This window comes from Phoxinus phoxinus, assembly GCF_949152265.1.
Source record: "Phoxinus phoxinus genome assembly, chromosome: 2".
Taxonomy (NCBI): domain Eukaryota; kingdom Metazoa; phylum Chordata; class Actinopteri; order Cypriniformes; family Leuciscidae; genus Phoxinus; species Phoxinus phoxinus.
In genome coordinates this window covers 53623822-53651809 of record NC_136877.1, presented here as the reverse complement: position 1 = coordinate 53651809, position 27988 = coordinate 53623822, and the positions used below count along the sequence as shown (strand labels likewise).

At 43.3% G+C, this 27988-nt stretch overlaps 1 protein-coding gene across 2 annotated transcripts in view; it reads left to right on the top strand.

Annotated features, from left to right (window-relative positions):
• The first annotated feature begins 21842 nt into the window (after positions 1 to 21842).
• LOC306993517 (putative C-type lectin domain family 20 member A) overlaps positions 21843 to 27988 on the top strand; it is a 431197-nt gene continuing 425051 nt past the window's right edge. For both annotated transcript variants that reach the window (XM_079603350.1, XM_079603349.1), the window contains exon 1: positions 21843 to 21891. The gene's annotated coding sequence lies outside the window, so the exon portion shown is untranslated. The remainder of the gene's footprint in view (positions 21892 to 27988) is intronic.

The window sequence follows — 27988 nt, the reverse complement described above, 5'->3', positions numbered from 1 at the left end:
AAAATCTCAAGAGGACAACATGTCTGCATACAGGACATCTGTCACCCAACCAAAATCACACACACACACACACACACACACACACACACACACACACACACACACACACACACACACACACACACACACACACACACACACACACACACACACACACACACACACACACACACACACACACACACACACACACACCCTGATGGCCGCAGGTTCTGACCTGTGTGCAAAGTTTCAAGAGTTTTTGAGCACGTTAAGGCCCCCAAAAGTGCCCAAAAGGTAGTAAAATAATAATAATAATAATAATAATAATAAATAATAATAATAAATAATAATCCTAAGAAAAACAATAGGGCCTTCGCCTTTTCAAGGCTTGGGCCCTAATAATCCTAAGAAAAACAATAGGGCCTTCGCCTTTTCAAGGCTTGGGCCCTAAAAAAAGGTATTCACTTCCTTCCTGTCACATGAGGCTGTAAGGACCACCCATTGGCCCAACGACGGAATCCAACGGGGTGGGCGAAGGGATAATGCGTGTATATCTTTCCAGCGCTCCAGTGAAGTTCACTTAATTTATTAGAATTTAGTTTGAATATTACTTTAGCTCTACGCTTAATCTGACTCCAGTTTCAAGTGATAATCAAATTTATTGTGTTTCTTATTAGAAAATAGTCATAAATATTGATTATGAATTAATTTAGATCTTTGGTTATTCAGAGTTTCTTCTCTTTCATTTATTTATTCATTATGGACCCAATGCCGCACAGAGATCACGTCGGCCACGTCGTGTTTCTCACGGACACAAAACTTGTCAGTTCTGAAGTTAGTCAGAGGATGTAGGGTTAACTAATACCTCTTAAGTCATATTGCCTACTGCTCACTTATACAAAAGAGTGTAGTTGATTTTAGCCATTTCCATACAACTTGCTAAATCAGTAATAGACAGAAATCAAAAGGTCTTCAAGATGACGTGCCTACTGCTCCATTCATACATGCGCCTTTAGTTTGACCTATCCTGCAAGATTTGCGGTAGCACCAGCCTCTTATAATCTACTAAAATAATGATTTCAGAAAACTTCAGAATAAATCAAGATGTAACATTTATTTGTCAGGTATAAATGTATCATGCCAATTACACAAGTAATTAAAAGCCAATTCAGAAATAATAGATGCATGACATAAATTCCTCAAAGATTACTCTAAAAGTAAGCAATGCATTCCTGACAGAGACACACAGCGGTGTGTGAGTGTTTTCCAACGGGAGAACACTGACACAGCACTGTATGGGGGTTTTCCTGGTTACAGGATCCCAAAGACAGCTCTGTTACCTAGCCTTAAATACCCAGACCAGAACAAAAGGGTTGTGCCAATATTTTCAGAGTTTGTTTTGGGTAAGTTCCTGTACCCCAGGGGGTAGCACCTGGTCTCGGGGGAGTGGGGAGAAATCTTGAAGAGACATCACCCAAAGAGGAACGCAGGATTCTCCTAAGTTCTTAATCTTTCTAATATTACCAATGACTGCAATGAAATTAAGACCATTTTACCAATCGCACTGAGACATCTAAAATGATACCAAACATGAAAAGGAAAAACAATAGATTTACAAGATACATCATATGTGATATATAGGCATTCTTAGTGAACTTTTGGTGACTTGACTCAGGGGGAGAGGGGGATGCAGAGATAAGGGAAAAGTGTTTGGACAGGACAATGTCCTATGCTCTGTCTTTGCGATCTTCTGTCCAGGGTGCGTTTTATGGCTATATTGCAGGGTGAGTTTTATTTTAACAGAAAAATCAGTTCTTACAAGGCTGTCAACTTCCTATCCCTACTTCCAGGAAGCATGGCAGAGGCAAACCCTCCCAAAGAAAGGTCATTTTCATGTTAATAATACGATTTTTTTTGTTGACATATATATATCTACATAATCATGAAGGTCTCTAGAATCATCCAAACAAAACAAATCTTACAAGAGATCTATAGTTTTTTGTATACTTAGTCAAAAGTCCAAGCGGCAACTATAGTTGCCGGTGGGCAAATGCCTTGTAAGTACATATATCATGGGAAAATGGATTATACTGTGTTAATAGGTTAATAAATCAAGGTTATTGGTATTGTTTAGTGCATAAACATAACTTAACCCTTTAAATGACATCTGTATGCACTGTTATTTTTGTTATTTGCCATTTTGTTATTTGTTTTTTTGTTTGTTATATAGATATATTTTTTTCTTCATTCTATTTATTTGTATTTATTTATTTATTTTCATTTAACTTTTTGATACACAATGCCCTGGTATGGCTGCACTTTGTTCTGAACTATGTTCCACCACTTTAACCCTTGTGCGTGTTTCGTTTGTGGTTTACAGTCGGGCTGTTTGGAGTCTTAGAGACCCCAGGCAACAAAATGTAGGCTAATAATGTAACAAAAAAATTGTTTTTTGTTTTTGTTTTCACAATGTCATTTTACATTTTACATATACAACTGGCTCACCGCAGGGATGTGTTCTTTCCCCCCTCCTTTTCATTCTGTACACCAATGACTGTCGCTCTGTGATTGAGAACCGACATTTTGTGAAATTTGCTGATGACACGGTTATTGTCAGCTTACTGAGCAATGAGGAACCCTCACATGGTCCGGTCATTGATCAATTTGAAAGCTGGTGCCAAAATTCTTTTCTTGAACTAAATGCTTCAAAGACTAAGGACATGTGCATTGATTTTAGGCAAAATGTCACCAACAGTGTAACAACTAATATAAATGGTCAGGAAATAGAGGTTGTTAATCAATATAAGTATTTAGGATCTATTATTGATAACAAGTTGTGTTTTGAGGCAAATACTAATTTGCTCTGCAAGAAAGGCCAACAGCGCCTGTACTGCCTTAGGAAGCTGGCTAAGTTTAATGTGGACAAGTCCTTGATGACACTGTTCTATAGGTCGTTTGTTGAGTCAGTTGTTACCTTCTCTTTAATCTGTTGGTATGGGTCCATCAGTGTAAAACTAAACAAGGTTAATTAAGGTGAGTAGCTGCATCATAGGTTCTAAGCAGAAAGGGCTGGAGGAACTCTATCAGAAGCAGATGCTAAAAAGGGTTGAATATATCTTGCTAGATAGTTCGCATCCCTTGCAGCCTGAATTTCAGATGTTGCCATCTAGATCACGTTTTAAACTCCCGAAATCAAGAACAAATAGATACAAACATTCTTTTATACCTGCAGCAATTCTGCTTTTTAATTCTGTAAAGAACCGTAGATAATATATAAACTTACTATTTATGGATTGTTTATTGTTGTTCAATGTTTGTATTGTGTGTGTTTTGTATTTTACTACTGCTGCACAAAAATTGCCCCCATGGGGGACAATAAAGAAATTTGAACTTGAACTTGAAAACTTGAACTACTCAGTTTATTAATGTTTTTACTTCACATTTGGACATTTTTACTCCACAAAATGTATATAAATAAATGTAAAAAAAATATTTTTAATATATAGAAAAATATTTTAAGATATAAAAAAAACATTTGACATTTTTTTAATGTCAAATTCACCTTATAAAAGACCCACATTTCTAAATTTCATTCATTAAGATAACATGGATAATTTGACATGGTTTAGTGTAAGATTTTTGCCCATATTTCGGAAAATTCCGTTTTAAGTGTAAAAAAATATATCACTTTAACCAGTAGATGGCTGCAGAGCTCTAAAAGGCATACTTTTCACAAATCATATCTACATATTATTATTAGGGGCCAAGCACTGAAGGTGCGGGCACCTATTGTATCTGTTCCCGTACCAAAAATAATTCTTCTTCTTCTTCCGCTCTGGGAGTCTATGGCAGCCCATAGAACCGATCGCGGGAAAGTTGTAATGGTTTGACATTCGGATAGAGGACAGTCCCAACATTAAATACACCAATTTTGGTGTGTCTAAGTCATTCCCTCTAGCGCCACCAACTGTCCAAAGTTTCACTCATGTTTATTCTAATAACTTTTGAACCACAAGGGCTAGAAACAAAATTCTTTTTTCCTCTGATTCCTGACCTCGTGACGATTCGATTGCAGCCAATGACGTCATTTTGCGCCATGAAAAGTTTTCCGCCATTTTGAATTTTCCGAAAAAGCTACTTTTTCGAACTCCTCCTAGGCCGTTGCTCCAATTTCCATGAAAATTGAATCAGATCATCTACAGACCATGCCGACAAAAAGTTATGGAATTCAAGTTGATTCGCTTAGCAATTTTCGAAAAAACCCACAAACAAATTTTACGTAGCGCTTGCGAAAACAGACGTAAGGCTGTATCTCCGCAACGCTTTGTTGGATTCAGACCAAATTTGCCACATGTCATCACAAGCATGACTTGAGGCTACATGCTGCGTTTCGGCGCAGCGCCACCTACTGGTCCGGAGATATGAAAAATGGCTATTTTTGCTTATAACTTCTGAACAGTTTGCCCAAAAATCATCAAATTGGTCTCGTTAGATTCAGGCCAACATGCTGAGTCGACTGATATCCAATTTTACCATGTCGGCCATTTTGGCTGTCGGCCATTTTGAATTTTGTGCTAAAATGCTGTATTTTAAGAACGCATGAATGGATTGTTACGAAACATGGTATGGGTCATCAGCACGATGCCCTGAAGGAGCGTGAGAAGTTTCGAAACAGCGCCACCTTGTGGTCAAAAGTTATAACAACATTTCCAAAAAGGCTAATAACCTTTGAATACATCTGCCTATTGAAATGCCACTGGTCTCAATAGATTCGCTGGGTCACGCTGAGATGATAGATACCAAGTTTGCCATATTTGGCCGAACTTCCTGTCCGCCATCTTGATTTTCAGTCAAAACCTACTTTGTCGAACTCCTCCTAGACCGTTTGTCCGATTTTCACCAAAATCGAATCGTATCATCTCCACACTGTACCGACAAAAAGTTATGGAATTCGTGTTGATTCGTCAAACCGTTCTCAAATACCGCGCAAACAAATTTTACGTTGTGCTACAGCTACAGATTTAGTGCAAAAGTACTACATCGCCCATAACTCCTAGAGTCCGTTTGTCCTAGACTCAAGTGTCTCACACCACTGTGATCCCTGGCTCAAGGCGGACAAAATGGCTATCTCCAATTTCGATTTAGGCCAGAAAAATTTTCTGCTATGTCGAATTTTGTCCGAAACCTACTTTTGCAAACTAGTCCTAGGTTTTTCACCAGATCGGAACCAAACCAGTCTAGGACATTTCTCTGGACTCTCTAGATCAATAAATATCGAAAAAAAAGTTGAACTTTTGCATTTGGGTGGCTGTAACAGGGTCATTTAGAAAAGGGGCGTGGCAAAATACACTAAAAAGCCTATAAATCCCATATGAAAATTCAGAACTTCACCAAAATTGATGAGCATATGTGTCAGAACATGGTGAGGAAGCATGCAGAGTTTCATGGAGATCGGACCATAGGTGGCGCTGTAACTGGCAAAAAGCCTTCAATCTTATTAGGGGTTCAAGCATGAAATGCTGAAACCCTATTGTAATTAAGGATTCGTAAAACGCATCGTGCAGGCCAAACCGTAAGGCCTAGAGACGTGAAACCTGGCCAGATGGTAGGCCTCAATTTGGGGACAACCTATCAGAGTATGACCCCGAATGGCCCATAGGTGGCGCTACAGCAACCAAAAGTTCAAAATTGATCATAGCTCTTAGACCGTTTGTCCCAGGATCAAGTGCCCCAAATCGTTGGAATCCTTGGCTCAAGGCGGACAAAATGGCCATCTCCGATTTCGATTTAGGCCAGAAAAAATTTCTGCTATGTCGAATTTTGTCCAAAACCTACTTTTGCGAACTAGTCCCTGGTTTTTCGCCCGACCGGAGCCAAACCAGTCTAGGACATTTCTCTGGACTCTCTCGATCAATAGTTTTTGAAAAAAAGTAGAATTTTTGCATTTGGTTGGCTATAACAGGGTCATTTGGAAAATGGGCGGGGCAAAATACAGTCAAAAGCCTATAAATCCTAAACAAAAACTCAGAACATCACGAAAATCGCTGAGCATATGTGTCATGACATGGTGAACAAGCGTGCCGAGTTTCATGCAGATCGGACCATAGGTGGCACTATAAATGGCAAAAAGGTTCCCTTATTATTAGGGGCCAAGCACTGAAGGTGCGGGCACCTATTGTATCTGTTCCCGTACCAAAAATAATTCTTCTTCTTCTTCCGCTCTGGGAGTCTATGGCAGCCCATAGAACCGATCGCGGGAAAGTTGTAATGGTTTGACATTCGGATAGAGGACAGTCCCAACATTAAATACACCAATTTTGGTGTGTCTAAGTCATTCCCTCTAGCGCCACCAACTGTCCAAAGTTTCACTCATGTTTATTCTAATAACTTTTGAACCACAAGGGCTAGAAACAAAATTCTTTTTTCCTCTGATTCCTGACCTCGTGACGATTCGATTGCACCCAATGACGTCATTTTGCGCCATGAAAAGTTTTCCGCCATTTTGAATTTTCCGAAAAAGCTACTTTTTCGAACTCCTCCTAGGCCGTTGCTCCAATTTCCATGAAAATTGAATCAGATCATCTACAGACCATGCCGACAAAAAGTTATGGAATTCAAGTTGATTCGCTTAGCAATTTTCGAAAAAACCCACAAACAAATTTTACGTAGCGCTTGCGAAAACAGACGTAAGGCTGTATCTCCGCAACGCTTTGTTGGATTCAGACCAAATTTGCCACATGTCATCACAAGCATGACTTGAGGCTACATGCTGCGTTTCGGCGCAGCGCCACCTACTGGTCCGGAGATATGAAAAATGGCTATTTTTGCTTATAACTTCTGAACAGTTTGCCCAAAAATCATCAAATTGGTCTCGTTAGATTCAGGCCAACATGCTGAGTCGACTGATATCCAATTTTACCATGTCGGCCATTTTGGCTGTCGGCCATTTTGAATTTTGTGCTAAAATGCTGTATTTTAAGAACGCATGAATGGATTGTTACGAAACATGGTATGGGTCATCAGCACGATGCCCTGAAGGAGCGTGAGAAGTTTCGAAACAGCGCCACCTTGTGGTCAAAAGTTATAACAACATTTCCAAAAAGGCTAATAACCTTTGAATACATCTGCCTATTGAAATGCCACTGGTCTCAATAGATTCGCTGGGTCACGCTGAGAACATAGATACCAAGTTTGCCATATTTGGCCGAACTTCCTGTCCGCCATCTTGATTTTCAGTCAAAACCTACTTTGTCGAACTCCTCCTAGACCGTTTGTCCGATTTTCACCAAAATCGAATCGTATCATCTCCACACTGTACCGACAAAAAGTTATGGAATTCGTGTTGATTCGTCAAACCGTTCTCAAATACCGCGCAAACAAATTTTACGTTGTGCTACAGCTACAGATTTAGTGCAAAAGTACTACATCGCCCATAACTCCTAGAGTCCGTTTGTCCTAGACTCAAGTGTCTCACACCACTGTGATCCCTGGCTCAAGGCGGACAAAATGGCTATCTCCAATTTCGATTTAGGCCAGAAAAATTTTCTGCTATGTCGAATTTTGTCCGAAACCTACTTTTGCAAACTAGTCCTAGGTTTTTCACCAGATCGGAACCAAACCAGTCTAGGACATTTCTCTGGACTCTCTAGATCAATAAATATCGAAAAAAAAGTTGAACTTTTGCATTTGGGTGGCTGTAACAGGGTCATTTAGAAAAGGGGCGTGGCAAAATACACTAAAAAGCCTATAAATCCCATATGAAAATTCAGAACTTCACCAAAATTGATGAGCATATGTGTCAGAACATGGTGAGGAAGCATGCAGAGTTTCATGGAGATCGGACCATAGGTGGCGCTGTAACTGGCAAAAAGCCTTCAATCTTATTAGGGGTTCAAGCATGAAATGCTGAAACCCTATTGTAATTAAGGATTCGTAAAACGCATCGTGCAGGCCAAACCGTAAGGCCTAGAGACGTGAAACCTGGCCAGATGGTAGGCCTCAATTTGGGGACAACCTATCAGAGTATGACCCCGAATGGCCCATAGGTGGCGCTACAGCAACCAAAAGTTCAAAATTGATCATAGCTCTTAGACCGTTTGTCCCAGGATCAAGTGCCCCAAATCGTTGGAATCCTTGGCTCAAGGCGGACAAAATGGCCATCTCCGATTTCGATTTAGGCCAGAAAAAATTTCTGCTATGTCGAATTTTGTCCAAAACCTACTTTTGCGAACTAGTCCCTGGTTTTTCGCCCGACCGGAGCCAAACCAGTCTAGGACATTTCTCTGGACTCTCTCGATCAATAGTTTTTGAAAAAAAGTAGAATTTTTGCATTTGGTTGGCTATAACAGGGTCATTTGGAAAATGGGCGGGGCAAAATACAGTCAAAAGCCTATAAATCCTAAACAAAAACTCAGAACATCACGAAAATCGCTGAGCATATGTGTCATGACATGGTGAACAAGCGTGCCGAGTTTCATGCAGATCGGACCATAGGTGGCACTATAAATGGCAAAAAGGTTCCCTTATTATTAGGGGCCAAGCACTGAAGGTGCGGGCACCTATTGTATCTGTTCCCGTACCAAAAATAATTCTTCTTCTTCTTCCGCTCTGGGAGTCTATGGCAGCCCATAGAACCGATCGCGGGAAAGTTGTAATGGTTTGACATTCGGATAGAGGACAGTCCCAACATTAAATACACCAATTTTGGTGTGTCTAAGTCATTCCCTCTAGCGCCACCAACTGTCCAAAGTTTCACTCATGTTTATTCTAATAACTTTTGAACCACAAGGGCTAGAAACAAAATTCTTTTTTCCTCTGATTCCTGACCTCGTGACGATTCGATTGCACCCAATGACGTCATTTTGCGCCATGAAAAGTTTTCCGCCATTTTGAATTTTCCGAAAAAGCTACTTTTTCGAACTCCTCCTAGGCCGTTGCTCCAATTTCCATGAAAATTGAACCAGATCATCTACAGACCATGCCGACAAAAAGTTATGGAATTCAAGTTGATTCGAATTACCGTTCTCGAATACCGCGCAAATAAATTTTACGTAGCGCTTGCAAAAACAGACGTAAGGCCGTATCTCCACAACGCTTTATCGGATTCAGACCAAATTTGGTACATGTCATCACAAGCATGACCTGAGGCTACATGCTGCGTTTCGGCGCAGCGCCACCTACTGGTCCGGAGATATGAAGAATTTATATTTTTGCTTATAACTTCTGAACGGTTTGTCCAAAAATCACAAAAGTGGTCTCGTTAGATTCAGGGCATCGTGCTGAGTCGAATGATATCCAATTTTCCCATATCGGCCATTTTGGCTGTCGGCCATTTTGAATTATGTGCTAAAATGCTGTATTTTATGAACGCATGAACGTATCGTTACGAAACTCAGTATGGGTCATCAGTACAACGCCCTAAAAGTACTCAAAAATTTATGAGACAGCGCCACCTTTTGGTCAAAAGTTATAATGAAATTTCCAAAAATGCTAATAACTTTTGAATAAATTTGCCTATAGTAATGACACTGATCTCAATAGATTCCTTGGGTTATGCTGAAAACATAGATACCAATTTTGCCATAGTCAGCCAAACTTCCTGTCCGCCATCTTTATTTTCTTTTAAAACCTACTTTTTCAAACTCCTCCTAGACCGAACGTCCGATTTTCACCAAAATTGGATCGTGTCATCTCCAGACCGTGCCGAGTAAAAGTTATGGATTTCGTGTCGATAGACAAAACCGTTTTCGTATACCGCAGTGGCAAAGTTGAGGCATGATGCCAAAATGACTATTCAGGCTTTATATCTGCAATGCCTTGACATATTGACACCAAACTTTGTATGTGTCATTGTCACTTCACTCTGACCACATCACATCAGTTTCGTAACTGCGCCACCTATTGGTCGAAAGTGATAATCATATTTTTAGTTATTGTATGTGATTTTTCAACCATTTTGCCAAAATTCATCTTCAAATGTCTTTAATTGCTCTTTGCTGCAGTGGGTCTCACACTCCCAGCCACTTTGGCATGTCTTGTCGTCTTGCTTGCGCTTGGCCCCGGTGATTGCTGCTTGCAGCTATATTTAATTCATAATATGTATATGAATACAACTGGAAAAAAGTTGTGAAAATATGTCTTTCAGTTAGTCAAATAGCAAATAGCCATCTACTGGTCTCAGTCAGGGCCAGAAGGCTGAGACCTAAATGACTAGAAATAGATGTAATGAAATCAGCTTTGTTTACTGCAGATTGGCAATTCCAGAGAGCAATAGGAAATGAAAAAATTGTACTAGAAGACATTGGAAGGGTACGCAGGTTGTTAGGATTGGAATGCCTCTGACGTGTGGCATTGGATTTACGCATGTTAGTAATAGTAGGGATTAGAAGACACATGGTGTAAGAGCTCACAAATAGAAAGATCAGGTGAAAGTTGATTAGAAAAGAGAGGAAACGATAAAACAAATAATGAGAAATTACTACTCAAGTGCTTTGCCGGTGTCCTTGCTCGGTGGAGTCGCACAGGTAGAGTCGTTGGTCTTTACACTCTTCGGTCTTCACACGATGAGGGCTTCACGCCGCCGCGACCGTTGCCGCGGAGCACTAAGCCTATTTATACACGCCTAATACCTGATTGTTTAATACAGCTGGCCACGCCCACTGTTTAGCCACGCGAAACTCAAAAGTCACGACACAAACAAATGCCACGTGCGCGTGCGTTTTACCAGAGTAAAACACAGCAAACAAACACAAAGTTTCCTAGCAACAAAGAACCGCGCTAAAATCGACTGAGAAAAGTAAACACTCACACACAGATGTCTTCTCTTGCTGTTCAACTGCTTCTTCTGACCACTTCTATTGACTAGCTGTTTTTAAATGCTTAACTGGCTTATGGCCACGCCCACTGTTTAGCCACGCGAAACTCAAAAGTCACGACACAAACAAATGCCACGTGCGCGTGCGCATAGGCCTTGTCTGCCTGGTGGGCTGTGAACCTGCACGGCTTGGAGGGCAGGCTGCGGTCCGAACCCAGCGCAGACGAAGACGGGCACAGGTGCGCGGCAACGGTCTCCTCGACGGGAGGCATGCGCACATACCCGTGGGCTTCCGCCCCGTCCACGTGCGCGAACAGGGCCTGCGTGTTAGAGTGGGTGCGCGCCGATTGGGGCGCAGCCCACGACTTCACCACGTGCTCATGGACGTCCGGGAAGAACGGGGTACTTCTCCTCGATGCAGTCTGACGACGGCTCGACTGGAGGAACCACGAGTCCAGCTTGCTTCTCCCCGGGGCGCTCCACGTGAGGTCCAGCTCCGTGATGGCCTTACCGAGGACCCTGACGAGCTCCTCCTGGAGGGCGAAAGCTCGCGTCCGCGAAGCTGACAGCGTCGAAAACCTCGTCCTCGGGCGGGGGAGGGCCTCATCCCTACTGTTGCTCGAGCCACTTCCCTTCTGGCTCTGAGGGCGCGCACTGGCAGCTCGGCGCAGTGGGCGCACGTTTTGTCATTCAGTGCCGCTTCGGCGTGGGCGAGGCCCAGGCACGCGACACAGAACTCGTGAGGGTCGGGCGGGTCCAGGGGGCCCGCACATATCTGGCATGTAGTAGCCATCGGATGCTTCGAAGAAAAGTTGATAGTCCTCTAATGCAACTTCTACGATGACTGATTTCTAGCGTGAAGAAAGAGATTCTGACGCAATTGTCGCGCCCATGCATTTTATACTGCCCGCGAACCTGTCAGTATTTGCAAGCTTCGCGTCAATTGGCCAGCTGTCCCTCAGCTGGCGTTAGCTTATAAGATTTCAGCAAAAATGGAGAAGGGAGGAGTTCTCATATACGTCTCAGTTGACATAATGTTGAAGTTACCGCCTTGAAAGGGAACTGCATTTTCCAAAAGATGTGCAAAAATCTTACACTAAACCGTGTCAAATTATCCATGTTATCCATGAATGAAAGTTAGAAATGTGGGTCAAAAAGACCCCGAACAGCGCACAAGGGTTAAGACAAATGGATTTATTGTTTGTTGTGTTTTAAGATTTAAGAATCTCACTAACACCTCTTCCATGATGCCAAATGTTCTCCTCCTATTCATATTTTACATTGAGGGGGTGCATACAACATATTTGCCCACCGGCAACTATAGTTGCCGCACATTCAAATACGATTTTCAAGAAAAAAAAAAAAAACCTGGAGAAAATAAATGCAGAATATGTTCACATAGGACACTATTAACACGACTATATGCATGAAACCATTCAGAAAAATTTGGGCACAAATGGGATATATGAGAACTGAACTGAGCTGGACGATGACATCACGTTTTACTACAGTGTTGTAGTGTTTTCTATTTGTAACCATTTATAACGTGCGTCGAGGTGAGAGGAAGGATGACACAGAGTAAAGTATTTACTCTTTTAATAGCGGCAGCGCCGGCAACAGCCTACAACAACAAAACCCAACTCGCATATCCCTCCGCCTCTAAGCGGGCACTATTAACATTAGTATATGTACTAGGGATGCACCGAATCCAGATTTTTGGGGTTCGGCCGAATACCGAATCCACTGGTTAAGATTCTGCCGAATCCGAAACCGAATACCGAATCCTACTCCCATCCTCAGTCCATTAACACAGTAAATACATCAATGAAGTAAAAAATGTCCACAGCAGTGGATTTTTAACTGTAAAAATAAATAAAAAAGAATAAGCAACATTATGCATTTTAACAGCGGTTTAGGGTCCTTGCCACCATGAGACAAATCGTCATTGCAAATTGAACATGTAGCTCGACTTGAATGGCCTTCTTTTGACTGAAAGTACTGCCAAACTACACTTTTCTGCTCACGAGTGCCATTTTCACTTTCTCACAGCCTACGGCATTCGACCGGTCCACTGCTGTGACGAGTGGAGATAAGGTGTGGCCCCTTTAAGAGCTGCGCGCGAACTGTCAGCAGTCTGTATTGTATTGTATGCGCCTCAATCTTATCTTGTTTTGTTTATTAAGTAACGCTGTGGACGGTAGAACGTGTGACAGACAGTTACACGAGTTCGATTGGGGAAAGTGCGAGTTGTAAGATCGCCTCCATGAGTCTGTCTGGCCTCTGCAATAACTTTAGCTGTGAGCTACCGGTATCCCTATTTTTCTTCCTGACACAAAGCGTTACACTACGTAGACACCTTCCCGTAATCAAGGCGGCGTGACGTCGACCATCGTAGCGCGCGTATAGCAAGCCTAGGGTTCGGTTTGGTGGAAAAAAATTCTACTCCGACTCCAGATCCGACTGCACATTAACCTTGACACCACAGGCGTACTGATGAAAGCGCTTCACTGAAAACACGATAGCCAGAAGCTCCTTCTCTATCTGTGCAGTTTTTCTCTCTGTTAGCGCTCTACATGCATAGGCAATAGGATGTCCATCTTGCATTAGACATGCGCCTAAACCGTCCTTGGATGCTTGGATCTGCTTGTATCACGACAGCTTTCTTTGGGTCAAAGAATGTGAGCACAGGGGCTGGTCCGAGCGCATCTTTCAGGTTCTTTACAGCTTCCTCATGTTCGTGCTGCCGTTGCCATACACAGTCTTTTCTCAGCAGTTGTCTCAGCGGCTGTGGCTGTGGCTTTTCCAGGTATGTACTGTGAGAGATACTTGATCATCCCAAGCATGCGTTGCAGTGCCGTCGGTCTGTCTGTGGGTGATGGCATGTCAACTATCGCCTTAACTTTTGTATTGTCCACTTTAGCACCCTCTGAGGTCACAACATGACCCATGTATTTGACACTGTTTACCTTGTATTGGATCTTTTCTTTGTTGAATTTGACGTTAGCGTCCTTTGCTCTAGTCGTCACTTTTTGCAGTATTTCGTCGTGTTCCTTTTCTGTGGATGCAGCGATGATCATGTCATCAGCAATTACATGAACACCCGTGATGTCCCCAAATGTCTCACAGTTGCGCTGAAATGGTAACCCAAATGGTAGGCGCTTAAACCTGTAGTGTGTTGAAAGTGCACATTAGCGACGACTCCTTGTCTAGCCTTATGTTGTGGGATGTGTCTCCAATGTGTTTAGTTAAGGACAGCTCAGAGTGTGTGTGAATGAGAGTGAGTGGGTGCGCGTGTCCGAGGATGAGAGGTGTGTGAGAGTGATACGGTGATCGGTAAAGGTAGTTACCTGTGTGCCGTGTATTTCAGTGCAGCCAGCAAATTAAAGCACCTAAACTCTTCGGCAAGACGGCCTCTTTGTTTTCATATGCTACCACCACACTAAACAGCGTGAAGTTTAGGGAGTTAACCCCGGGAGGAGAACTACCGGCCCTGGAGAAGACGGATCTCCCCTGTGTCTCCCAACCACAGTTAGGAGACGGAAGCAGGAGGTTAACATTTATTTACTAATAGGGATGGCAAAAACTAAAACATTTCTTGACCGACCACCGAGCCTCATGAGCAGTTGAAACCGGTTAACCGATTAGTTTAAAATATGCTACGCTATTTGAAATAACAGCCATTTCGAGCCGCGCCTGCAATTTCACAACTCTGTCGCATCTCTCTGCCGCTCTGCCTCCCACTCACACACACACACACACACACCCCGGCGCCGCCCTCCCCCTCTCACACACACACACACTGCCCCGGTGCCGCCCTCCCGCTCACACACACACACACACTGCCCCTCACACACACACACACTGGCCCGGCGCCGCCCTCCCCCTCACACACACACACACACACACTGCCCCGGTGCCGCCCTCCCGCTCACACACACACACACACACACACACTGCCCCTCACACACACACACTGGCCCGGTGCCGCCCTCCCGCTCACACACACACACACACACTGCCCCTCACACACACACACACACACACATCCCGGCGCCGCCCTTCCACTCACGTCACTTTTTAAAAATCCCCAACAGCGCGAAACATGAGTCCCGCAAACGCGGCGCCGAGGAGCTTGTATGTAATCGAATGGTAATCGAAGGACAAATGGCTCCTTAGTTACGAAATGGTTTGTGCACAAGGTGATCGTGTTGAAAATAAAGCCGTTTGTCTAGCGTTAGAAGCTCATATGAAACATTGCCGCGGCTCATAAATGACCGCTCCGAAGAGGCTTGCGGGTGTTGTGTTTTCAGGTGATGCATCATCGATGATGTGCTACTACTGTATTTAAGCGCTGTATCACACAAGTTGCAACTTACATCTGTGTCGTTCTGTTTGGTGAAATGGTCCCACACACTACTCTTCCTCACACGCTTCCTCCTGTCGTCTGCCCTGGCTCTGACCTCGAGTGTGTTAGCCTGTAGCCTTTACTTTTCGCAAACCTTGTGAGCGCGCGAACCCAAACGCTGTGACCTCGCGCCGAATGTTTTTATTGGTTTATTAAGTACAAACGGGCGAGTTATGAAAAATTGAGTGTGAGGGATTTGTTCACTTCACACAAAAAGATCTTGGAATGAAATGGCTAACTGTAGTAGCGTTTAGTCCACTGTCTATAATAGACTAATTTAGAGATCACTTTTTTTTTTTTGCCGACTACCGGAAACTTTGATCGGTTAACGTTGATACGGTCAACCATCGGTCAAACGGTCATCGGTTAACATCCCTATTTGCTAATAGCCGTCCTTCTCATCCAGCACTGTGAAGATTTTCTTACCAGCAAGTATGCACAACACCTCGTCTGCTGTGGGAATTGAGTAATGCCGTCTCAAAATAGCCTTATTTAAGTCAGCAGGGTCTAGGCAAACCCTCAGCTTCTTCTTGTCTTTCTTTCAAGTGACCACAAGACTATTGACCCATGTTGTTGGCTCAGTCACTTGTTCAATAACATCTGCTTTTAACAGGTCATCAAGCGTGTCTCTCAGCCTATCCATAACTGCCAGTGGTATTTCCCTTCAGCATGTATGACAGGAGTGACTGTAGGGTCGATGTGGACGTGATGTTCACCTGAGAACTCACCAAGTCCTTCAAAGACACTTGCATGTTGCTTTAGCAGCTCCTCTTTCGTAGTTGGGAACTTGACTGCGAGCGTGTCAACGTCCATCCTTTTTATCAGACCTAATGCTTCACATGCATCTTGCCTAGGATAGCTGTGCCTGAGTGGTTTGACACATAGAACAGCAGATTGGATTTGGCTTGGGCACTGGAGCACTCCAGTGAGACTGTTTCTTCTGGTTTCAGTTTAACTCCACTGTACGCCACCAACACAGTCTTTACAGATAGCACCATGCGGTTTCCCTCTACCAAACTGAACTGACTTGTTCGTGTGTTACCAGGCTTTTATCTGGTAGTCACCATGCACTAGTGCCCTTAAGCGGCTCCTAGTGGTATTACACTTGACCCAGATACCTCTTTTTTGGCAATAGCCAGAGAAAATACAATGATAAAACCCAGGTAACGTTTAGACCGTTACACCAGAGCGGCTACATATATATATATATATATATATATATATATATATATATAAATTAACTAAATTAATAACTTTTTTTTTTAAACAAAAATGAAACGTATATCTATTATAGTGGCTCTCCAATGCCGCTGCCGTTGATGATAGAAGTATGCAAGCTTAGCACGCGTACAAACAGAGTCCATGCAGACGGATGTAGATGCATAAAAAATGTCTCTTTATTACTTGTGCTCCATTAAACATGATCGCAAACTTCCTGTGTCCTTTCCTTGTTCACATGTACACACGAAGCCATACCTTTTGGACCGTATACTAAAATCCACCTTAAAAGCTACTCTGTTGTGCGGTCAAAAACTGTGTGCTTCCCAATCACCAACGCCACCACCTGTTGCTCAGGGGATCTAATTTATACCAAGCACCACCCCGTGGACAAAAATGTTACTCTCATTAAAATGGCTCCTACACACCGGCCCCTTAATTGAATATGACATATTGGCATAACAATTACAATCTCATACAAACGGAGCCATACATAGCAATTACCTTTTTTGCACAATTGTACCATACATGTTGAATGCCCTATGTTAGTCTGCGTCTAATAGAAGACAAAGCTTGTTAATTGGACGTTCTAAGATGTTACTTTTAGTTTGAACTAATACTGCACGTACCAAACCCTTGTTGTCAGGGTAGGTATCTACAACTCTTCCAAGTAGCCATGAACCACGTGGTGCTGTAGAATCAGCAATAATCACGATGTCTCCGGGAGTAAAACTTCTTCGTTCTTTGTTCCACTTTTGTCGCTTTTGCAATAAGGGTAAGTATTCTTGTATCCATCTTTTCCAGAAGAGATTGGAAATATATTGCACCTGTCTCCATCTCCTTTTGGCATACAGATCAGATCTTTCAAACAACCCAGGTGGTAACGCAGGATTTCCTCTCATGAGCAGGATGTGATTTGGTGTGAGGGCTTCCAAATCACTAGGATCGTTAGATAGTTTAGAGATCGGTCGATCGTTCAAAATAGCTTCAGCTTCACATAATACAGTCTGCAGGGCCTCGTCATCCAATGTTTGTTGCCGAAGGACTGCATAAAAGAATGTGTCTCACCATTCGAATTATGCGCTCCCATACTCCTCCGAAATGAGAGCCCGTAGGAGGATTGAAGCTCCATTGAACTCCCTTCTGCAGCAAGGCTCTTTGAACCTTCTCATTGTTTAATGCGGTGAGAGCCTCCTTTAACTCCCGCTCAGCTCCGATAAAATTTGTCCCATTATCAGACCTCATGTGCATGACCCGTCCACGACGACAGACAAATCTGCGCAAGGCATTAATACATGAGTCTGTATGCAGAAAACAATATGGCAAAAGAAATCAAAACTGTTTTAAAAACTTTTGATCTGACTCAGCATGTACATGGACCGACACACAATCGTGGACACACTCTAGATTTACTTATCAGTAAGGGTCTAAACATTTCATCGATTGTTATTAAGGATGTAGCACTGTCTGATCATTTCTGTATTTTCTTTGATATATTGATCTCTCCTGCCATTGAAGCTAGATCTGTGTCTGTCAAGAAGAGATGCTTAAATGAGAACACTAGTGTACTATTTATGAAGGCTATATCTTTAACACCAAGCATATCTGCTGACTCTGTTGATTTTCTCCTTGATTCTTTTAACTCAAAAGTTAAAAGTGTAATTGATGATATTGCTCCTGTGAAAGTCAGGAAGAGTGGTAGACAAAAAGCACCTTGGAGAAACTCAACAGCAGTGCAAAATATGAAAAGACAATGCAGAAAAGCAGAGCGCATGTGGCGGAAGACAAAACTTGTAGTCCACTATAACATCTACAAAGACACCATCCATGCTTTCAATATGGAATTAGGCAAAGCTAGACAGACTTTCTTCTCAAATATTATTAACAGCAACTTAAACAACACACGCACTCTTTTTGCTACTGTAGAGAGACTGACAAACCCCCCGAGCCAGATTCCCAGTGAAATGCTCTCAGACAGCAAGTGCAGTGAGTTCGCTTCTTTCTTCTCTGAGAAAATCAATAATATCAGAAAGGTGATCAGCACATCCTTGAGTTGCACTGGGGTCAGACAGATCAGACCACAACCTGAGAAAGTAGTTACTATGTCTGATTTCAAAGAAATTGATGGCAAAATTTTAGAAGAAACCGTACAGCACCTTAAAACATCAACCTGCGCCCTTGACGCTCTTCCCACATCTTTCTTCAAAAGTGTGTTAAACGGCTTAGAAGCAGATCTCCTAGAAGTGGTAAATGCCTCACTTCTCTCTGGAAGTTTTCCAAACTCCCTGAAAACTGCAGTGGTCAAACCCCTCCTGAAAAAGAGTAATATGGATAAGACTATATTAAGCAATTATAGACCGATCTCAAATCTTCCTTTCATTGGCAAGATCATTGAAAAAGTTGTTTTCAATCAGCTGAACAAATTCTTAAGCTCGAATGGATACTTTGACAATTTTCAATCTGGTTTCCGATCGCATCACAGCACAGAGACAGCGCTCATAAAGATAATTAACGATATTCGCTTAAATACTGATACAGGCAAATTATCAGTGTTGGTGCTACTCGACCTCAGTGCTGCATTTGACACTGTTGATCACAACATACTTCTTGACAGGCTGGAAAACTGGGTGGGTCTTTCTGGGATAGTCCTAAAATGGTTCAGGTCATACTTAGAAGAGAGAGGTTACTATGTGAGTATAGGAGACCATAAGTCTGAGTGGACATCCATGACATGCGGAGTTCCTCAAGGCTCAATTCTTGCGCCACTCCTATTCAACCTGTACATGCTCCCAATGAGCCAAATAATGAGAAAGAACCAAATCTCTTACCACAGCTATGCAGACGACACACAGATCTACTTAGCCCTATCGCCTAACGATTACAGCCCCATTGACTCCCTATTCCAATGCATTGATGAAGTAAACAGCTGGATGTGCCAAAACTTTCTTCAGTTAAACAAAGACAAAACTGAAGTCATTGCGTTTGGAAACAAAGATGAAGTTCTCAAGGTGAACGCATACCTCCACTCTAGAGGTCAAACAACTAAAAATCAAGTCAGGAATCTTGGTGTGTCTCTAGAGTCAGACCTTAGCTTCAGTAGTCATGTCAAAGCAATAACTAAATCAGCATATTATCATCTGAAAAATATTGCAAGAATTAGATGCTTTGTTTCCAGTCAGGACTTAGAAAAACTTGTGCATGCTTTCATCACCAGCAGGGTGGATTATTGTAATGGACTCCTCACTGGCCTTCCCAAAAAGACCATAAGACAGTTGCAGCTCGTACAGAACGCTGCCGCCAGGATCCTGAGCAGAACCAGAAAATTTGAACACATCACACCAGTCCTCAGGTCTTTACACTGGCTTCCAGTCACATTTAGGATTGATTTTAAAGTAGTATTACTGGTATATAAATCATTTAATGGCCTAGGTCCTAAATACATTGCAGATATGCTCACTGAATATAAACCCAACAGATCACTCAGATCATTAGGATCACATCAACTAGAAATACCAAGGGTTCACTCGAAGCAAGGAGAGTCCGCTTTTAGCTATTATGCCAGCCGTAGCTGGAACCAGCTTCCAGAAGAGATCAGGTGTGCTCCTACAGTAGCCACATTCAAATCCAGACTCAAAACACATCTGTTTAGCTTTGCATTTACTGAATGAGCATTGTGCCACTGTTCGATATTAAAGTTTTAGTCTGAGAAAGAGCTAAGAATGTGAATGCTGGGCTAAGGAAAGTGAAAAGAATGTGCAAGTAAATGAAAGAGAAAAGAAAGTTGATACAGGGAAGTCGTAAGAAGATTGAAAGAGAATAGAAAGTTGATAGATGGTAAGTAAGAAGATTGAAAGAGAAAAGGAAGTAAGAAGATTGAAAGAGAAAAGGAAGTTGATAGATGGCAAGTCGTAAGAAGATTGAAAGAGAATAGAAAGTTGATAGATGGCAAGTCGTAAGAAGATTGAAAGAGAATAGAAAGTTGATAGATGGTAAGAAGATTGAAAGAGAAAAGAAAGTTGATGCATGTAAGTTGTAAGAAGATCCTTTTAAAAGAAAGATCTATAATAGCTACCGGTCTATATAAAATACGTCCGACTGTTTGCACTGTATTTTATTTTTTTATTTTATTTTCCAAACTGTGATTCAGGAAGATTTTATTAATTTTTAGGGCTGTCTGATTGGAAGAGATTTTGAAGGGGAACGGGAGAGCTTCACTCCGACGAGGCGAGTGAAGATTATCTATACTACGGAGAGTATAGAGGTTCGCTGTTAGTTTAAAACAGCAAAAGTGAAACGTGCTCTGTGGGGGCCCAGTGGGGCAATACTGGTGTGGTACACCACCCCAGCAGAGGACGTCCCTGGATTAGGTCCAGTGGCACCGCAAACCTGCTCAATCGCTTCCATCTCAGATAGGGGTGATTATTAATTATCAGGGCTGTCTGATTGGAAGAGATTTTGAAGGGGAACGGGAGAGCTTCACTCCGACGAGGCGAGTGAAGATTATCTATACTACGGAGAGTATAGAGGTTCGCTGTTTGTTTAAAACAGCAAAAGTGAAACGTGCTCTGTGGGGGCCCAGTGGGGCAATACTGGTGTGGTACACCACCCCAGCAGAGGACGTCCCTGGATTGTAGGTCCAGTGGCACCGCAAACCTGCTCAATCACTTCCATCTCAGACACGGTTTTAATTATTCTTATTTCTTTTGATTATTTTAATTTCTTCTATGTAAAGCACTTTGAATTACCACTGTTTAGCTTTGCATTTACTGAATGAGCACTGTGCCACTGTTCGTCCGACTGTTTGCACTGTATTTTATTTTCTAAACTGTTTTAATTATTCTTATTTCTTTTATTATCTATGTAATTATTTTTATTTTTATTTCTTCTATGTAAAGCACTTTGAATTACCACTGTGTATGAAATGTGCTATATAAATAAACTTGCCTTGCCTTGCCTTGCCTTGCCTTGCCTTGTATCTAGGGAGTATGCCATTTCCAAATGGACAGCTCTACTTGCCATACAAGTAAAAATCACTCCATAGCGTTTCACTTTACTTCGTCCCCTTTTTACTTCACAGGACCGAAAAAATCCACTCCAACGTTAGTAAAAGGTGGCAGGTCAGGGGTGATCCTTTCCACTGGAAGGTCTGCCATTGTCACAGTGTCTGGTTTATGTTCCTTGGGTCACCACTAGATGTCCTCCTTCCTCACGGTGTCCATCACACTAGTGAACTACATTTCCCACGATCCTTGTCGTCTCATTGCACTCGGCTGTTTCCTAATCACTGATCATTGCACTCAGCCATTTCCCCATTATCATTGTCTATTCCCTGTGTATATATACCCTGTCTGTTTTAGTATGTGTCACGGAGTCCTTGTCCATTATCACGCCACTTCCGAGTCCTGGTTTCTTGTTCTGTTCTTGTTTTATGTTTGGATTGTTCTTATGGTTTTGACCCCTGCCTGGACTGTTTGTGAGTACGGATTTCCCCATTAAAACTCTTTACTGCATTATTGGATCTTTTGTGTTTCCTGCGTGTGGATCGTGACAGAAGGACTCCGTCAAGCCTAGATCCAGCAGTATGAGTTCCAGCTTCTCTTCCCCAGCCATCGAGCGGGAGAGGAGGGATTGTTTTAAGGGGACCCGTCTGGTTATTTTTCGTGGGACCCGGGGAGGTCACAGAGGAGGAGGAGGTGGTCGAGAACAAGGCCAACACCACCCTCCACCTTGGCCCCCCTTCGGCCCTGGGTTGGTGAGATCCAGCCCAGAGTTCCACCCTCCGCTGATTTCGCCCAGCCCAGAGCTCTGTTCGCCGTGGTGCCCGTCCAGTCCGGAACCGGCACATTTTCGTCAGAAACGGCGGAGGAGGAAGACCTTCAGCCTCCCCAAGGACCCGGAGGCCGTCCCCTCCGAGCAGCCCGCTGTCGTCCCGGAGGCCGTCCCCTCCGAGCAGCCCGCTGTCGTCCCGGAGGCCGTCCCCTTCGAGCAGCCCGCTGTCGTCCCGGAGGCCGTCCCCTCCGAGCAGCCCGCTGTCGTCCCTGAGATTGTCTCGGAGCCGCCCACCATCAGTCCTGCCACGGCCAAGAGAGCGGTCTTCCTCTTCTATGTGGTGGCGGTACTGCATGCGTGGAGGAGGCACAGCACGTCTGCCGTTCCAGAGACTGTCCACGTCACGTCGGCCGTTCCAGAGACTGTCCACGTCACGTCGGCCGTTCCAGAGACTGTCCACGTCACGTCGGCCGTTCCAGAGACTGTCCACGTCACGTCGGCCGTTCCAGAGACTGTCCACGTCACGTCGGCCGTTCCAGAGACTGTCCACGTCACGTCTGCCGATGCAGAGACGGTTCCTGTGCCAGACGCTGTTCCCGTAAGTCCTGCCATGGCCAAGAGGGCTGTTTTCCTTTTCTATACATTGGCAGTACTGCATGCATGGAGGGGACACACGTCTGCCGAGCCTGGATTTCACGTCACGTCTGCCGAGCCTGAGCTTTACGTCAAGCCAGTTCCTGAGCCGGTGTCTGTTGCAGTTCCTGAGCCGGTGGCATCTGTTGCAGTTCCTGAGCTGGTGGCGTCGGTTGCAGTTCCTGAGCCGGTGGCGTCTGTTGCAGTTCCTGAGCCGGTGGTGTCTGTTGCAGTTCCTGAGCCGGTGGTGTCTGTTGCAGTTCCTGAGCCGGTGGTGTCTGTTGCAGTTCCTGAGCCGGTGGTGTCTGTTGCAGTTCCTGAGCCGGTGGTGTCTGTTGCAGTTCCTGAGCCGGTGGTGTCTGTTGCAGTTCCTGAGCCGGTGGTGTCTGTTGCAGTTCCTGAGCTGGTGGTGTCTGTTGCAGTTCCTGAGCCAGGGTCTGTCTCTGTTCCGCCTTGGTCTTCACCGCCATGGCCGCCCGAGTGGTCGGCTTCACCCTGGTCGTCTCCGCCATGGCCGCCCGAGTGGTCGTCTTCACCCTGGTCGTCTCCGCCGTGGCCACCCGAGGGGTCGTCTCCGCCGTGGCCACCCGAGGGGTCGTCTCCGCCATGGCCGCCCGAGGGGTCTTCACCGCCGTGGCCGCCCGAGGGGTCTTCACCGCCGTGGCCGCCCGAGGGGTCTTCACCGCCGTGGCCGCCCGAGGGGTCTTCACCGCCGTGGCCGCCCGAGGGGTCTTCACCGCCGCGGCCGCCCGAGGGGTCCTCTCCGTCCTGGCCGCCAGATGGACTGTCTGCTTCGCCACGGCCGCCGATTAAGTTGTCATCCCCTGTTCCTGTTCCCCTTCATGGTCCTGGCCCTCCATCCCTCCCCCTGATCCTCCACCATTCCACCTCCCGCCTGGACTTTTGTTTTGTTTGTTTTTTGTGGGTCTTGGAGCGTCTGGTAGCCGCTCCGTAGAGGGGGGGTTATGTCACAGTGTCTGGTTTATGTTCCTTGGGTCACCACTAGATGTCCTCCTTCCTCACGGTGTCCATCACACTAGTGAACTACATTTCCCACGATCCTTGTCGTCTCATTGCACTCGGCTGTTTCCTAATCACTGATCATTGCACTCAGCCATTTCCCCATTATCATTGTCTATTCCCTGTGTATATATACCCTGTCTGTTTTAGTATGTGTCACGGAGTCCTTGTCCATTATCACGCCACTTCCGAGTCCTGGTTTCTTGTTCTGTTCTTGTTTTATGTTTGGATTGTTCTTATGGTTTTGACCCCTGCCTGGACTGTTTGTGAGTACGGATTTCCCCATTAAAACTCTTTACTGCATTATTGGATCTTTTGTGTTTCCTGCGTGTGGATCGTGACAGCCATCTTCTGTTCACCCAACTTCCCTTTATAACGTCTACAGATGACACACTTGGTTATTATCTTTCTTGCAACAGAGTTAGCGTTTGTAATCCAATACTTAAACTGGAGCTTGGAAAGCATCTGATTTCTGCCACTATGACCCAACTCTTCATGAATGTCTCGCAGTATGAGATGGGACACATGCTGATCCTTAGATAACAAGATGGGATGTTTTCTTTCAATCGGCATAGCTGATTTACCAAGTCTTCCTCCCACCAGCAACAGTCCCTCACACAACACAGGATCCAGACTATAAACATTACTGTTTCCTTTAACACCAACGTTTCTACCCTTGAGTTCAGCAATTTCCTCGTGGAATTGTTCCTGTTGACTGAAACGAATTATGCCATGCTCAGCCACAGAAAGATCCTCCAGTGTCAAACTTTGTCTGCAAAAAGATGCTTTAAATTTCTGTACCTTTACATCCACAGCGACACTGTCAATCTGCTCCAACGACAGCTTTTTTCGTTTACGACTCAGCTCTATCAGAAGCTTCTGCAGTTTTAAATACCAGGCGACTGCATCCTTTAGACGTTTCCAATCGGAGAAGTAATGAATAAGCCGACTTGTGGCATTCTGTCCATCCTGTAAAATCACAGCATTGACTTTCCACTCCTTTTTAATCTCTGGGTCATCCGTCGATATCAGATCACTTGTTGGAAAATGTGTCTCACTCGGCTTCAAGAGAAAACTGGGACCATCAAACCATCGCTTATTGCTCAGAAAATGTTTTGCTTTCAAACCACGAGATGCATCATCTGCTGGATTTTCTTTAGTGGGCACGTATCTCCACTGATGAGGTTGTGTTCTGTCCCTTATGTAGGACACCCTATTAGCAACGAATGTATGAAACCGTTTGTCTTCATTCTTGATGTAATTAAGAACAGTCATGCTGTCCGTCCAAAAGACAGAATCCTCCAACGAAAGTTGCAGCTCCTTCTTTAGCATGATGTCAACCTTGACAGCCAGGACAGCCGCTGTAAGTTCCAAACGAGGTATGGTCACCGGTTTCAGTGGTGTAACTCTGGCTTTGCCCAGCAAGAAAGCTACATGTACCTTGTTCGCACTATTCTGCATCTTAATATAGGAAACTGTGCCGTATCCATCTTCGCAAGCATCGGCGAAGTGATGTAAACGAGCATGGGAGGGCAATTCAAATTCTATAGCTTTAAAACATCGGTTCACCTGGAATCCTGCAATTCTGTCCAACTCAAGAATCCAATGGTTCCATTTTTTTTGATAGATTGATGGTACGGCATCATCCCAGCCCAAGTTCTGTCTGCACAACTCCTGAAAAAGTACTTTAGCAGGCAGAATAAGTGGTGCCAGAAAACCCAAGGGATCAAAGACAGAGCTCACCACCGATAAAATGCCTCTCCTAGTGCATGGTTGATTTTTCAAGGAAATCTTAAATTGAAAGGTGTCAGTTTCCACACTCCACTGAAGACCTAAAGCTCTTTTAACAGGCAGTTTGTCTCGATCCAGATCCAGCTGCTGTATATCCTTAGCTCGGTGTTCCTCAGAAACCGACTGCAACACTTTGCGACTGTTACTGATCCATTTTGTTAAACGGAAACCTCCTTTTTGACAGAGAACAGTGAGATTAGCAACCATAGAGATAGCCACTTCCTCAGAAGCGACGCTCTTCAGACAGTCATCCACGTAAAAGTTATTGGTAATGGTGTCAACTACCTTAGCTGGGAAGCCTGCTTGATTGTCCTTTGCTGTCTGTCTCAAGGCGTAACAAGCACAGCTTGGAGAAGACACAGCTCCAAAAACACAGCTGTGTCCTTTCCTTGTTCACATGTACACACGAAGCCATACCTTTTGGACCGTATACTAAAATCCACCTTACAAGCTACTCTGTTGTGCGGTCAAAAACTGTGTGCTTCCCAATCACCAACGCCACCACCTGTTGCTCAGGGGATCTAATTTATACACAGCACCACCCCGTGGACAAAAATGTTACTCTCATTAAAATGGCTCCTACATCTATATATCTATTTATTGATTCCTTTAAGCTGTTGAACATTTTAAATGCATATTATTGAATATATATCTATCTATTGATTCCTTAAGTTGTTGAATTGATAATTCTATGTCACTATTTGTTGTGTTATTGTTGTTGTTTTATTCTATGTTTGTTGTGTTTATGTTTATTGTGGCTCCCATGAGTGTAAAACAAATTCCCCTCGGGGCAATAAAGGTTTTCATTAATTCATTCAAAGCTGCTTTGAAACACTCTGTATTGTAATAAACGCTATATAAATAAAGCTGACTTGACTTAAGACTGTCTTTCTTCAGGCAAACACAGGAGGAGATGTTCAGAAACGGTTGAGCTTTACAATTATATTTTAAAAAAGCAACGTGCACTCGTCATAAGAGTAGTGCACATGACTTGTGTGCGTTATTATAAGTGTTCTGAAGATATGTGATAATTCTGTGTGATGAACAGAAGTTGATCTCAACACTAACACAAACTCAAGCGCAGGAATGACGGACACCTGATGAGATGTTTGAGATGTTTGAGATACCTGTCTGAAGACTGCACTCCTTCACGACTCCTCGTCTGATGTCTTGCTCTTCTTCTATTGGGCTGGTTTGGGAGCCGTCAGCTGATTGGCTGGATTTGATGCTGTCAGAATGAGAAAATGCAGAAATGTGAGAAACTCATTAACTGAAAATGAACGTTTCTGTTGCATGGACAAAAATGAACCCTTTATGGCGTTGCAGATTGCAGTTACTTTTTTATTTGAATGAATTGTTTATTGTAGTATAGTTGTATTTATGTATAAATAATAATACATTGATTTCTTCTTTTCAGAAATGAATAGCAGTATTTTAGGGAAAGGGCAATAGAGTTCGCTCTTCCATGATGAGAGGATGAGTTAGACAAATGATTGGGAATGATAGCGATTGCATGAGTTCCTGGTATGCAAGTCTAGAAATTAGAATATATTTGAATAAATCTAGTATATAATAGAAAAGAAAATCATAATTTTATAGAAAAATATTTTTTTTGGACTAGATTCCATTGTGGTACAGCATTTCCCTATATAAATTGAATTAATCATGTAATAACTTATTTGAAGAAATATGTCATGGTTATAATATAATGTGTACCATAGAGGGTTAGATTAGATGAAAGTGTTGTGAACAGACTGATCTAACCTCACAGATAGTGGAGATACAATAAGATTCTGACAATGTAACGCAATCAGAGTGTGACATGTTTATACCAACAGGGATTGTCAGATTGTGTACATTGTAATATAGATATCAAGTTTTCACTATTTTGATATTTTGCCAATTAAAATGTACAATATTTTAATTCCAATCTCTGAAGATCTCCAAACACTTTTATTAATAATAAAAAAGATAGAATAAATGACTCTCAAACCCTAGAGGATCAGATCCATCCCTTAAACAACAGAAAAGATCAGATTAATCTTCCATGAGCAGAAGAACCGGCTGATGAAGCGTCTCTCCTCCTCCTCCTCCAAACTAATCTAAATTAATACATTTATTTTCACTAACAATGATTATATGACGTTTCATCATCATGTCCATGTTAAACACACTTGCTGTATTAATAAACGCACGCTGTTGTTCAGGGAGCGCGTCTCTCTTTACTCTTTATCATCGATATATTGATCTACAATAGCCTATATTGATCTACAATAGCCTATATTGATCTACAATAGCCTATATTGATCTACAATAGCCTATATTGATCTACAATATCGCACACTGACGGTCCCTCG